Consider the following 11,358-nt stretch of genomic DNA (forward strand, 5'->3'; position numbering starts at 1 on the left):
TCTCTCCTATATTTTTTCTGGGGAACCCTGACTAACGCACTCCCTTTCTGCTGTCTCTGGATGGGGCTGTCTCCATCCTACTCTCAGGCATTGCCACCCCCTGTGCCTGAATGGTGGCTCTTAAGGCCTTTTTCTCCTAATTCTAGTTCATCTGGCTTCCTCCCCAAATGCTGCTGAAACTGCTTTCTGAGAGGTCACCAGTGACTCTCTTATTGTCAAATCCAGAGCTCAGCCTTATCTTCCTGGACCTTGCTCTGTCAGACATCACTTCCCGCATGTCTCCAGGCACCGTTCTTTGTGTCTATAAATGTGCTACAATTTCCAGTAGCCTTGAGTCACTCCCTAGCAATGACAGCATTTCTGGAATCCCAACTTCTTACTGGTCAGCAGTTTGGTTTCTGGAACCTTAAGCTCTCAGTTCTGCCACTTCTACCTGCATGACCTTTGGCAAGTTGCTTAACCTTTCTATGCCTCAGTTTCCTCATCTGTAAAACAAGGCTGTGGATAATGTCTACCTCTCAGGTTGCTGTGAGAAATTGATGCATTAGAGCTTCATCATATAGAAAGAGGTTTGTAAATGTTAACTATTATCTGAGTGCAGTCTCACCTCCCTTTCACTCCTCAATATACCAGATCCTGTCTCAGGCCCTACCACTCCTGAGAAACCACTTCATCAGGTCACCCATGACCTATTACTTGTCAGTATCTTCTGCCCTGTGTTTCTGCTCCTCTGTTGCACTTGATGTTCTCAATAACGTCCTCCTTCCCTCATTTACTGCCATTTCCTGCTGCACACATCACGTCCTAGTTAAACTGAATGAAAACACATACCCCTGGGGTGTTTTCTCACCTCCAAGCCTTTGCTCTTGTTGAAACCGTACCCCTCCTGTCACACAGAAGGCTCCTTCTCACTCTCACACAGGTAGTCCTTACCTCCAATATCCAACCCCGCTCATCCCCCTCACCCCACCTTCCCTGGTTAACTTCCACTTATCCTTTAAGCCTTTCCTCACGCCTTGCTTCCCCAGGAATCCCTTCCTATCCCACTCTCCCACCAAAGCTGGGTTAGGTGTCCCTTTCTGGTGCTCACATAGCACCCACGTACTTCCCACGCTGTACCGTATTTCTGTCTCTCCAAAACAACTGTAAGTGCCTTAAATTCAAAATGATTTCTTATTCTTTTTCGAGTTGCTAGCATTGACATGGTGCCAGACACATACTAGGGACTTAGTAAATGTTTATGGAATGAAGTAATCAATTAATAATATTAATACCCGTTTACTTCCATGGAGTCTTAGAAGGACCCAGGACAACTAGACTTGCAGGGAGTTAGGCGATTAGAAACAAATCAGAAGGAAGGGGGAAAAAAACCTGCATAAAATTTTGCAATGTGTAGTAAGGAAGTTGGAGACTGGTAGTGTTTGGCAGGAGTATAGGAGGGCTTGCCATGCAGAGAAACTCTCAAAACAGAGAAGCAGTGCCCATTGGAAGGCTGACTTTAGATTCCTCTAAGCTGTGCTTCGGTTCTCTCACCAAATTGCTAGCTAAATAGAAGGCAGAGGAAACGTGAAGAAAATGTATATCCACTCTCCCTCTTGCGCTCTTCCAAAAAAAGCACAGTGAAATCCATATGGCTTGAAAAGATTCTTCCAAATGCATGTTAACTATGCATTTTTATGCTGGAAGAAATGAAAAAGAAAAAAATTTGTTTTAAAAAACTTGGGAGAAATACAGAACATTCTCTGTCGATTGATATAGATTCCCATGGGCATAATCAGGTTATTATCTCCTTGTGAACAACTCCCTTGCAAGCCAACAATTACATCATCAAGCACAGAACCCAAAGAATGTCTGGGTCTTTAGTACCTTTGTTATCATTGCTTTTGTATTTGACATTAGTTGTCATTGAGAGAGATTTACCATCCACCATTCCTAGAACCAATCATCACCTAACAGGTAAGAAGCATTGAGCATTAGTACTCACAAGTTTTAAAAAATTAAAATCTTCACCTTTTTTTAAAACAGATAATACATTCACATGGTCAAATTTCAAGAGCTACAAAAGAGTGTGCAATAAAAACTTTTCCTCTACTCTGTCCTTTCAGAGGTCTTCTAGTTATACAAAAAGACACATGGTTAGGTGCAGTGGCTCACGCCTGTAATCCCAGCACTTTGGGAGGCCAAGGTGGGCAGATCACCAGAGGTCAGGAGTTCCAGTCCAGCCTGGCCAACGTATTGAAACCCCGTCTCTATACAATAAATATACAAATATATTGTATTTGTATATTTAAAAATACAAAATTTTGCTGGGCGTGGTGGCGGGCGCCTGTAATCCCAGCTACTTGGGAGGCTGAGGCAGAATTGCTGGTATCCGGGAGGTGGAGGTTGCAGTGAGCTGAGATCGCACCATTGCACTCCAGGCTGGGGGACAAGAGCAAGACTCTGTCTCAAAAAAAAAGAAAAAAGAAAAAAGACAACGTGCATACAGGTATACATTTTTTCCAAAACCTGCTTTCTGTTATATCCTGCTTGCATACAATCCTGCACCTTGTATTTTTCATGTAACAATCAATTAGGGAAAGTGTTCCACATCAGTATATAGAGGAAGTTTTTCATTTTATTTGCTGCATTGTATGAATAGACTATGATTTATTTAACCCTTCCCTACTCATGGACATTTAGGTTGCTTCCAATATTTTGTTAAGCAAACAGTGCTGAAATAAATAACCTGTACCTACATTACTTTGCATATGTGCCAGGATATCTGTGGCATAAATTCCTAGAAATGGATTGGCTGGGCCAAAGGGCATGTTAATTTGTGCTTTTCTTAGTGGTTGCCAAAGTTCTGTCCGTGGAGGTTGTCGTACCAATTTACCCTCCCACCAGCTGTGTTCCACCAACAGTGTCAGCCAACTTCTAGGCTCTGCCAATTTGGAAGATGAAGAACGACATTTTGATACACTTCTAGCTTGTGTTTCTCTTATTATTGTGTATGGCTGTGCCTTTCCCACCCCCTGCATCCTGAGACAAGGTCTGGCTCTATCACCCAGGCCGGAGTGTAGTGGCATGATCTTGGCTCACTGTAACACCCACCTTCCACGCCCAAGCCATCCTCTCACCTCACCTCAGCCTTCCAAGTAGCTGGGACTACAGGTGCTTACCACCATGCCTGGCTAATTTTTGTGCTTTTTGTAGAGATGGGGTTTCACTGTCTCACCCAGCTGGTCTCAAACTTCTGAACTCAAGCAATTCACCTGCCTCCATGGTCTCAAAAAAGGCTAGGATCATAGACGTTAGCCACCACACCCAGCCTTTTTTACATTTTTTGTTTTTTTGAGCCCTCAGTGCTAGTCACCCTTCTCTCTCTCTCTCATTATAAAATAATAACAATAATAGCTCACACTTAGGCAGTGGCTTGCCATTGCCAGACACATTGTAGGTGTCTCATTTAGCCTGTCAACGGTCCTGTGTTGTAGGTACTGTTCTCACCCCTGGTGTACAAATGAGGACATTGAGACTTACTGTGTTTAAGTGACTTGCCCAAGGTTTCACAGCAATAAGTGGCAGAGCCAGGGCTTAAACCCAGGCTTCTATGACCATAAAGACAATTTTCTTAAAAATTAGGCAACTTTGGCCAGGCGCAATGGCTCACTCCTGTAATCCCAGCATTTTGGGAGGCTGAGGTGGGTGGATCACTTGAGACCAGGAATTCAAGACCAGCCTGGACAACATGGTGAAACCTTGTCTCTACTAAAAATACAAAAATTAGCCAGGCATGGTGGCGAGTGCCTGTAATCCCAGCTACTCTGGAGGCTGAGGCAGAAGAATTATTTGAACCTGGGAGGCAGAGGTTGTAGTGAACTGAGATTGCACTACTGCCCTCCAGCTTGGGTGACAGAGTAAAACTCTGTCTCAAAAAAAAAAAAAAAAAAAAAAAGGCAACTTTGTCTACTGCTCAGCAACAACAAAAATAGAGGCCCTCAGGTATCATTCACTGATTATCTCCCTAAAGTTCTGAGAAAGCAGCCCACTAATGTCCTTTTGCACTTCTGCCATCTTTTCAGGGTAACGTCTTCTCATGTTCCTGCCTCCTTTCGAGATGGCTTGTGCTGTAAGGGGATTACACTAATATGTGGACCCAGGCCTCCGAGATGAGACTGATACTGGCTGGAGGCTTCCAGAAATGCAGCCACATGAGAGGAGTGAGTAACCATTTGAATAAACACTGGTTCATGAATTATTATTTCTTTCTTTCTTTTTTTTTTTTTTGAGACAGAGTCTCGCTCTGTTGCCCAGGCTGGAGTGCAATGGCATAATCTCGGCTCACTGCAACCTCTGCCTCCTGGGTTCAAGCAATTCTCATGTCTCAGCCTCCTGAGTAGCTGGGATTACAGGCACACTCCACCACGCCTGGCTAATTTTTTTGTATTTGTATTAGAGATGGGGTTTTGCCATGTTGTCCAGGCTGGTCTCAAACTCCTGAACTCGGGCAATCCACCCTCCTCTGAAAGTGCTAGAATTACAGGCATGAGCCACTGTGCCCAGACTGAATAATTATTTCTTAATAGCAACTTCAGGCCTACAAGTTAGGAAGAAGTTCATTCATTCATTCAACAAATATTTAGGGAACTAGGCACTGTTCAGGCACTTGGAAACAGCAATGAACAAGATAAACTGGGTCTCATAAAATGTACATTAATGGCCAGGCATGGTGGCTAACGCTCATGATCACAGCACTTTAGGAGGCCAACATGAGCAGATTGCTTGAGGCCAGGAGCTCGAGACCAGCCTGGGCAACATGGCAAAACCCTGTCTCTACCAAAAAAATTACAGAAATTAGCCAGGCATGGCAGTGTGTACCTGTGGTCCCAGCTACTCAGGAGGGTAAGGTGGGAGGATCACCTGAGCCCAGAGAAGCTGAGGCTGCTATGAGCCATGATCATGCATGATCATCGCACTGCACTTCAACCTGAGCGATGGAGTGAGATGCTGTCTCAAAAAAAGTAAAAAAACCACAAAGACTAAAAATGTTACATTAGATAATAAATAAGAAAAGTTGTAAAAATTGATAGTAAGTGCTATACAGGTTAAAACTGCATATTTTGTAAAAAGGAGCTGCTTTGGATTTGTTCATTGGTATAAGGCCTCTCTAAAGGGGGTGCCAGTTACACTGAGCAGAAAATGACATGAGGGAACCAACAACTGAAGTTCAAGGGAAGAACATTTTAGGCAGAGGGAACAGCCAGTGCAGAAGTCCCAAGTCAGGAACAAGCTGATGCACACTGTGGGAGAAAACCTGTTGAGCTGCAGCAGAGGGAGGGGGAAGGGAGGTTTTGGCAGAGGCTGGAGTGGTAGGTGTGGTCAGATCTCACCTCAGGACTCTGTGGGTCAGGAAAGAGAACTTGGATTGTGTTATGTCCAAGGGAGGCCATGGGAGATCTTAAACTCGGGGACAGAGGGTGTACATGTGATACAATCTGATACTCTTTTTAAAAACCATCACCCTGGCTGTAGGGGGAGAGCAGACTCTAGTGGGTTAGTGAGTGAGTAAGGGGAGCAGTTGGAGGCTATTGCAGTGGCTTGCACTGGAGATTATGAAGGCATGAACAAGAGTAGTGCTTCTCAAACCTGAGCAGGCATCAGAATTCTCTGAAGAGTGCCATCCCCAGAGTTTCTGATTCTAGATGGAAATGACCTCAACATTTTGCATTGCTAACAAGTTCTCTGGTGATGCTGATGTGGCTGGTCTGTAAACCCTGCTTTTAAGTAACATTGGACCAGACTGGAGATGCAAGAAGTAGACTGATTTCAAACCATTTTGGAGGTACAGTTGATAGGATTTACTGATAGATTGCATTTGCAGGGGAGAAGAATCAAGGTTGACCTTGAGTTTTTGGTTCAGCAACTGAGGGAACAAATGCCAGTATATACTGAGAGTGGAAAACCAGAAGGAGGTACAGACTGAGGGGGGAAAAAATCAAGAGTTCTGTTTTGGGCATGTTAAATTTGAGATCCCTGTGAGACATTCAAATGGAAATGTCAGTCACGCAGTGGGGAGTGCTGGTATTGGAGCAGGAGGTCAGGACATCTCAGTGTAGAGATGAAATTTAAAGTGATGGACTAGACACAATGGCCTTCTGAGAGCATGTACCTGGGGAAGGAGCGTGGGACAGAGTCCTGGCATTCAACATCTAGAGGTCAGGAACAGGAGGGGAGACAGTGGACAGGAGGACAAACTGGAGAAGAATGTTGCTAATGCTAAGAGGAGAAAGACTTTCAGGAATATGGCCAGCAATGTGTAACAACTGGAAGCAAGGTCAATACAAGAGAGCCAGGGAGCAGAGGAGAGGATCCTCTGAGAAGGAGAAGAAGGAATGAGTAAGAATGACTGAAGACCTTTTGAGAATCCACAAATCTTTGTAGCTGCAGCTGGATTCTTCATGCACTGTGATTAGCCATTAACTAAAAACAGAAAGAGGCCCCACGCTTTTCTTCTGGGACAGTGAAAGAGGTGGAAACCTCAGCTATCCCATCTCACTCTCCAGCCAGCCTCAAGTCCTGGGGTGGAGGCAGCATTCAAGGCGGGGACAAAACAGATTGAGTCCGGGGAAGTGGGAGAATGTAGGCAGGAGGCTGTCATGGGAATCAGAAATGACCCTGGGTGGCTTCTCGGACAGGCCTGCATCGTTCTGGAAACTTCTTCACTTTAGCCTCAAAGAAACAAGCATCCCCAGTCCCATCCAAGAGCAATTCCTCACCCAGTGTTTGTAAGCCCTGGGCCGCCTGCCGCAGCGGAGCTGTGGCTCCACTGCCCGTCTCCTCCCTCTTCTGTATTTTTGATGGCTTCCTCTAGCCTGGCTCCTTCCCCTCAGACTACAATAATGCCACTCCAGCCTAAAATAAAGCTCTGTCCTCCACCCTTCCTTCCCTGGGCTACTGCTTTCATTGCTTTTTCCCCAAACTTCCTATGTCAATGCTTGTGCTTCCTCACTTTCTTTTTCATCTGCAACCACTAGAATTTGGCTTCCATCCCTGCCACTGTCTCAAAAGCCACAGCCCTCTCCTAATCATCAATTGAAGGGTCTGCTCCTGTTGGCCTTCACCTCTGGCCATCTCTCTGCTGCATTTCACACACTGGCCACCCACTCCTTCTGGAAACTCTTGCTTCCTTCTCTCACGCCCTCACCATCCCACACAAAGGCTTTCCTCCCCAACCCCCCAGGGTCTGTGGTCCATGATTCCCTGTGTTCATCACCCTCTTGGCTCTTCTCTACTCTCTCCTGGTGATTTCATCCACACTCTTTCACAATCACCCCGTTATGAATTGGTGACTTCCAATTGCTCTGGTATTTTCAGGTGCCTATGTGACATCTGCATGTTCCACAGGCATTTTAAAGATGCTCAAAACAAAATCTGAACCCATAGTTTGCACTTAATAACTTTTATTTATTTGTTTATTTATTTTTTGAGATGGGGTCTTGCTCTGTCACCCAGGCTGGAGTGCAGTGGTGCGATCTCAGCTCACTGCAGCCTCTGCCTCCCAGATTCCAGCAATTCTCCTGCCTCAGCTCCTGGGTAGCTGGAATTATAGGCATGCACCACCACACCAGACTAATTTTTGTATTTTTGGTAGAGACAGGGTTTCACCGTGTTGGTCAGGCTGGTCCCAAACTCTTGACCTCAGGCAATCCGCCCACCTTGGCCTCCCAAAGTGCTGGGATTATAGGTGTGAGCCACTGTGCCTGGCCAATACATGTATTTTAAGTATATGTTTGTCGAATGAATTATTTTCTCCTTGCCCACTCCTCCCTTTTACATAGTGAAGAAAAAGTAGTAAACAAGAAACAAAACACAAATACCTCCTCCCCTTTTGGATCACCTCACACCCTTTTCCCTCACCACATGTAACTGGTTGCTTGGTCTGATTGATTCCATCTCCAAAGTGTTCTGAATCTTTCCTCTCCTCTATTCTTCTTTCCATTCTTCTTCGGCTCTTCTCCTTTCTCTGGCTGTCTAACGTTGGAGACAGTCAAATGGTTCTTAAAACTGGCTATACATTGGAATCCCCTGGAAGATGTAAAAAAGCCTGATGCTGGGCCGGGCGCGGTGGCTCAGCACTTTGGGAGGCTGAGACGGGCGGATCACGAGGTCAGGAGATCGAGACCATTCTGGCTAACATGGTGAAACCTTGTCTCTACTAAAAATACAAAAATTAGCCGGGCGCGGTGGTGGGCGCCTGTAGTCCCAGCTACTCAGGAGGCTGAGGCAGGAGAATGGTGTGAACCCGGGAGGCGGAGCTTGCAGTGAGTGGAGATCACGCCACTGCACTCTAACCTGGGCGACAGAGAGAGGCTCCGTCTCAAAAAAAAAAAAAAAAAGGCCCGATGCTCTGCGTGACCCCGATCAACTGAATCGGAATATCTGAGAGTGAAGCTAGATGCAACAGTGTTTCTAAGAATCACTACAGGTAATTATAATGTACAGTCAGATTCAGTCAGATTTGAGAACCAGCCAGGTGCGGTGGCTTACACTTGTAATCCCAGCACTTTGGGAGGCCGAGGCAGGCGGATCACCTGAGGTCAGGAGTTCAAGACCAGCCTGGCAAACATGATGAAACCCCGTCTCTACTAAAAATACAAAAATTAGCTGGCCATGGTGGCGGGCGCCTGTAATCCCAGCCACCTGGAAGGCTGAGGCAGGAGAATCCCTTGAATCCGGGACAGGGAGGTTGCAGTGAGCTGAGATCACACCACTGCACTCCAGCCTGGGCAACAAGTGCAAAACTCTACCTCAAAAAAAAAAAAAAAAAAATTTGAGAACCAAAGATGGTATCCTTCTCCAATAACCAGTATTTCTTCCCCCAAAAATAAAAAATAAAACCTGATATTAGCACTCTCCTGCTTTAAAACTTCACATAAAGACAAATACATTAGCTTACCCCTGTAATCCCTGCACTTTGGGAGGCCAATGAAGGCAGATCACCTGAGGTCAGGAGTTCAAGACCAGCCTGGCCAACATAGTGAAACCTTGTCTTTATGAAAAATACAAAAATTAGCTGGGTGTGGTGGTGGGTGCCTGTAATCCCAGCTACTCAGGAGGCTGAGGCAGGAGAATTGCTTGAGCCCTGGAGGTGGAGGTTGCAGTGAGTCAAGATCATACCACTGCACTCCAGCCTGTACAACAGAGCAAGACTCTGTCAAAAAGAAGAAAGAAAGAAAGAAAGAAAAGAAAGAAAGAAAGAGAGAAAGGGAGGAAGGGAGGAAGAGAGGAAGAGAAGAAGGGAGGGAAGGAGGGAGGGAGGGAGGGAGGGAGGAAGGAAGGAAGGAAGGAGAAAGAGAGAAAGAGAAAGAAAGAAAGAGAAAGAAAGAAAGAAAACTTCAGATGAGAGCGCAGAGTTTTAGGACAGTGAAACTACTCTGTATGATACTATAATGATGATGGATATGTGTCATTATGGATGTGTCTAAACCCACAGAATATACAATACCAAGGACAAACCCTAAGGTAGACCATGGACTTGGGGTTATTGTGATGCATCAACGTGAGTTCATCAATTGTAACAAGTGTACCATTCTGGTAAGGGATGTTGATATCATCAGGGAAGTTATACACGCATAGGGGTGAGGAATATAAGGTAAATCTCTGTATCTTCTTAATTTTGCTGTGAACCTAAATCTGCTCTAAAAAAACAAAGTTAAAAAAATTTTGAGAAGACACAGCAGGACTCTTATCTTGGACTCCAGTTTCAGGAGATAATGTGAATCTCCTTATATTATATACAAAATATTGTATATGAGGAGAGGATTCATTCATTCTCAAAGGAGTCTGATTCAAAAAAGATAAGGAAATAGTACCGGAGAGTAGTTAATGGTCAACACTTACTGTCTGCCAGGCAGTGTACTAAGCACTTTATATATACCGGCTTATAAAGGGCTTATCAAAACTCACCCAGAAGGATGAGTATAGCCCCTGTTTTACAGATGATGATTAAGCAGCTCCCCCAGATGATGATTAAGCAGCTCCCCCAAGTCAGTAAGTTTTTGGAATTTGGATTCACACCTGACTAGATCTGCTCTTTACTGCCTCCGTGGTTTGCAGGACTAATTCAAGTCTTTTGGCACAGCAAACAAGGCTCTCCACCATCTGCTAATCGAATGCATCCTTCCTTACCCTCTCATTCTCTGAAGAAATCATGTAGTCCATGCTTCTGTCCCCCTTATATGCTGCACCCATTCCCTGGAATGTCCTCCCTTCACTTCCCTGCCAGGCAGAATCCTTTTCACACTGCAAAGGTCAGCATGAACATCCTCTGCAGCTCTCTGAAACCTTCTCTCCTCTCCCTCATTTTCCCAGAAGACATTGATTATGGCACTTTCAGCATCTGATGATAGTGGTGTTCATGTCTCTCTCCTGACAGACAGAGTTGAGAGAAGCAGCTGTGTCTTGTTCATCTGTAGCTCTCCAACATCTTGCAGTGCCCACTGGCCCATAGGTGGGGCTCAACAGACATTTGTTGAAAATAATATAAGTGTGCATTCTACTTATCGGAGAGTACCTAGGTTCTAAAGTGGGGAAAATAGACCTTTGTCTTATGAGAATGACGTTTAATATGTTCTTATGTTGCCAGGATATCCCTCTGATCTCATAGGGTCATTGTTAAGATTAGTTCAAATAATTATTTAAAAGCACTTTGCATTGTTAAACACTATGAAAAAGAAGGCTTGATTATTGACCAACTCTCTGCTCACATCCAGCAGCTTATGGACCATTATGCATGTCAGGAAATGCAGATTTAACAGCCACCAGCTACATGCCTTCAAAAAGTCTGTCATCACATTGGCATCTCCTGCTTGGAAACAGTTTCCTCATTGCTGTGGCATTCTGCACAGCTGAAAGGGCCACACCAGGAAAGCCCAAATGAATAAATACTCACTTTAAACTGCTTTTGTAAAACATGTTTCCAGAGTCTCGAGAGGTACAAACAAAATTGCTCTTACAGAGGTGAGAGGAGACAGAGGTACCCGAGTGCAATTGTACATACATGGATCATTATGAAACTTCCCAATTTTGATAGTATTCTATTATGCCAACTCTAAAATACAACACGTGGGAACAAATTATATTAATTTGTCTTTTAACGAAAATCATCAAATTGTGGCAAAATCATGATGTTTGATGTATCCTAATTTTAAATATTCTCATATTTTCTAAGTATTATTTTTTAAAAAAGACAAATGTTATTTTGTCTATTTAAGGTATACAGCATGATGTTATGAGATACATATAAACAGTAAAATGGTTACTATAGTGAGGCAAATTAACATATCCATCATCATACAGTTACCCCCCTTTTTGTGG

This window comes from Colobus angolensis, unplaced genomic scaffold, assembly GCF_000951035.1.
Source record: "Colobus angolensis palliatus isolate OR3802 unplaced genomic scaffold, Cang.pa_1.0 Scaffold121, whole genome shotgun sequence".
In the NCBI taxonomy this organism is placed as follows: domain Eukaryota; kingdom Metazoa; phylum Chordata; class Mammalia; order Primates; family Cercopithecidae; genus Colobus; species Colobus angolensis.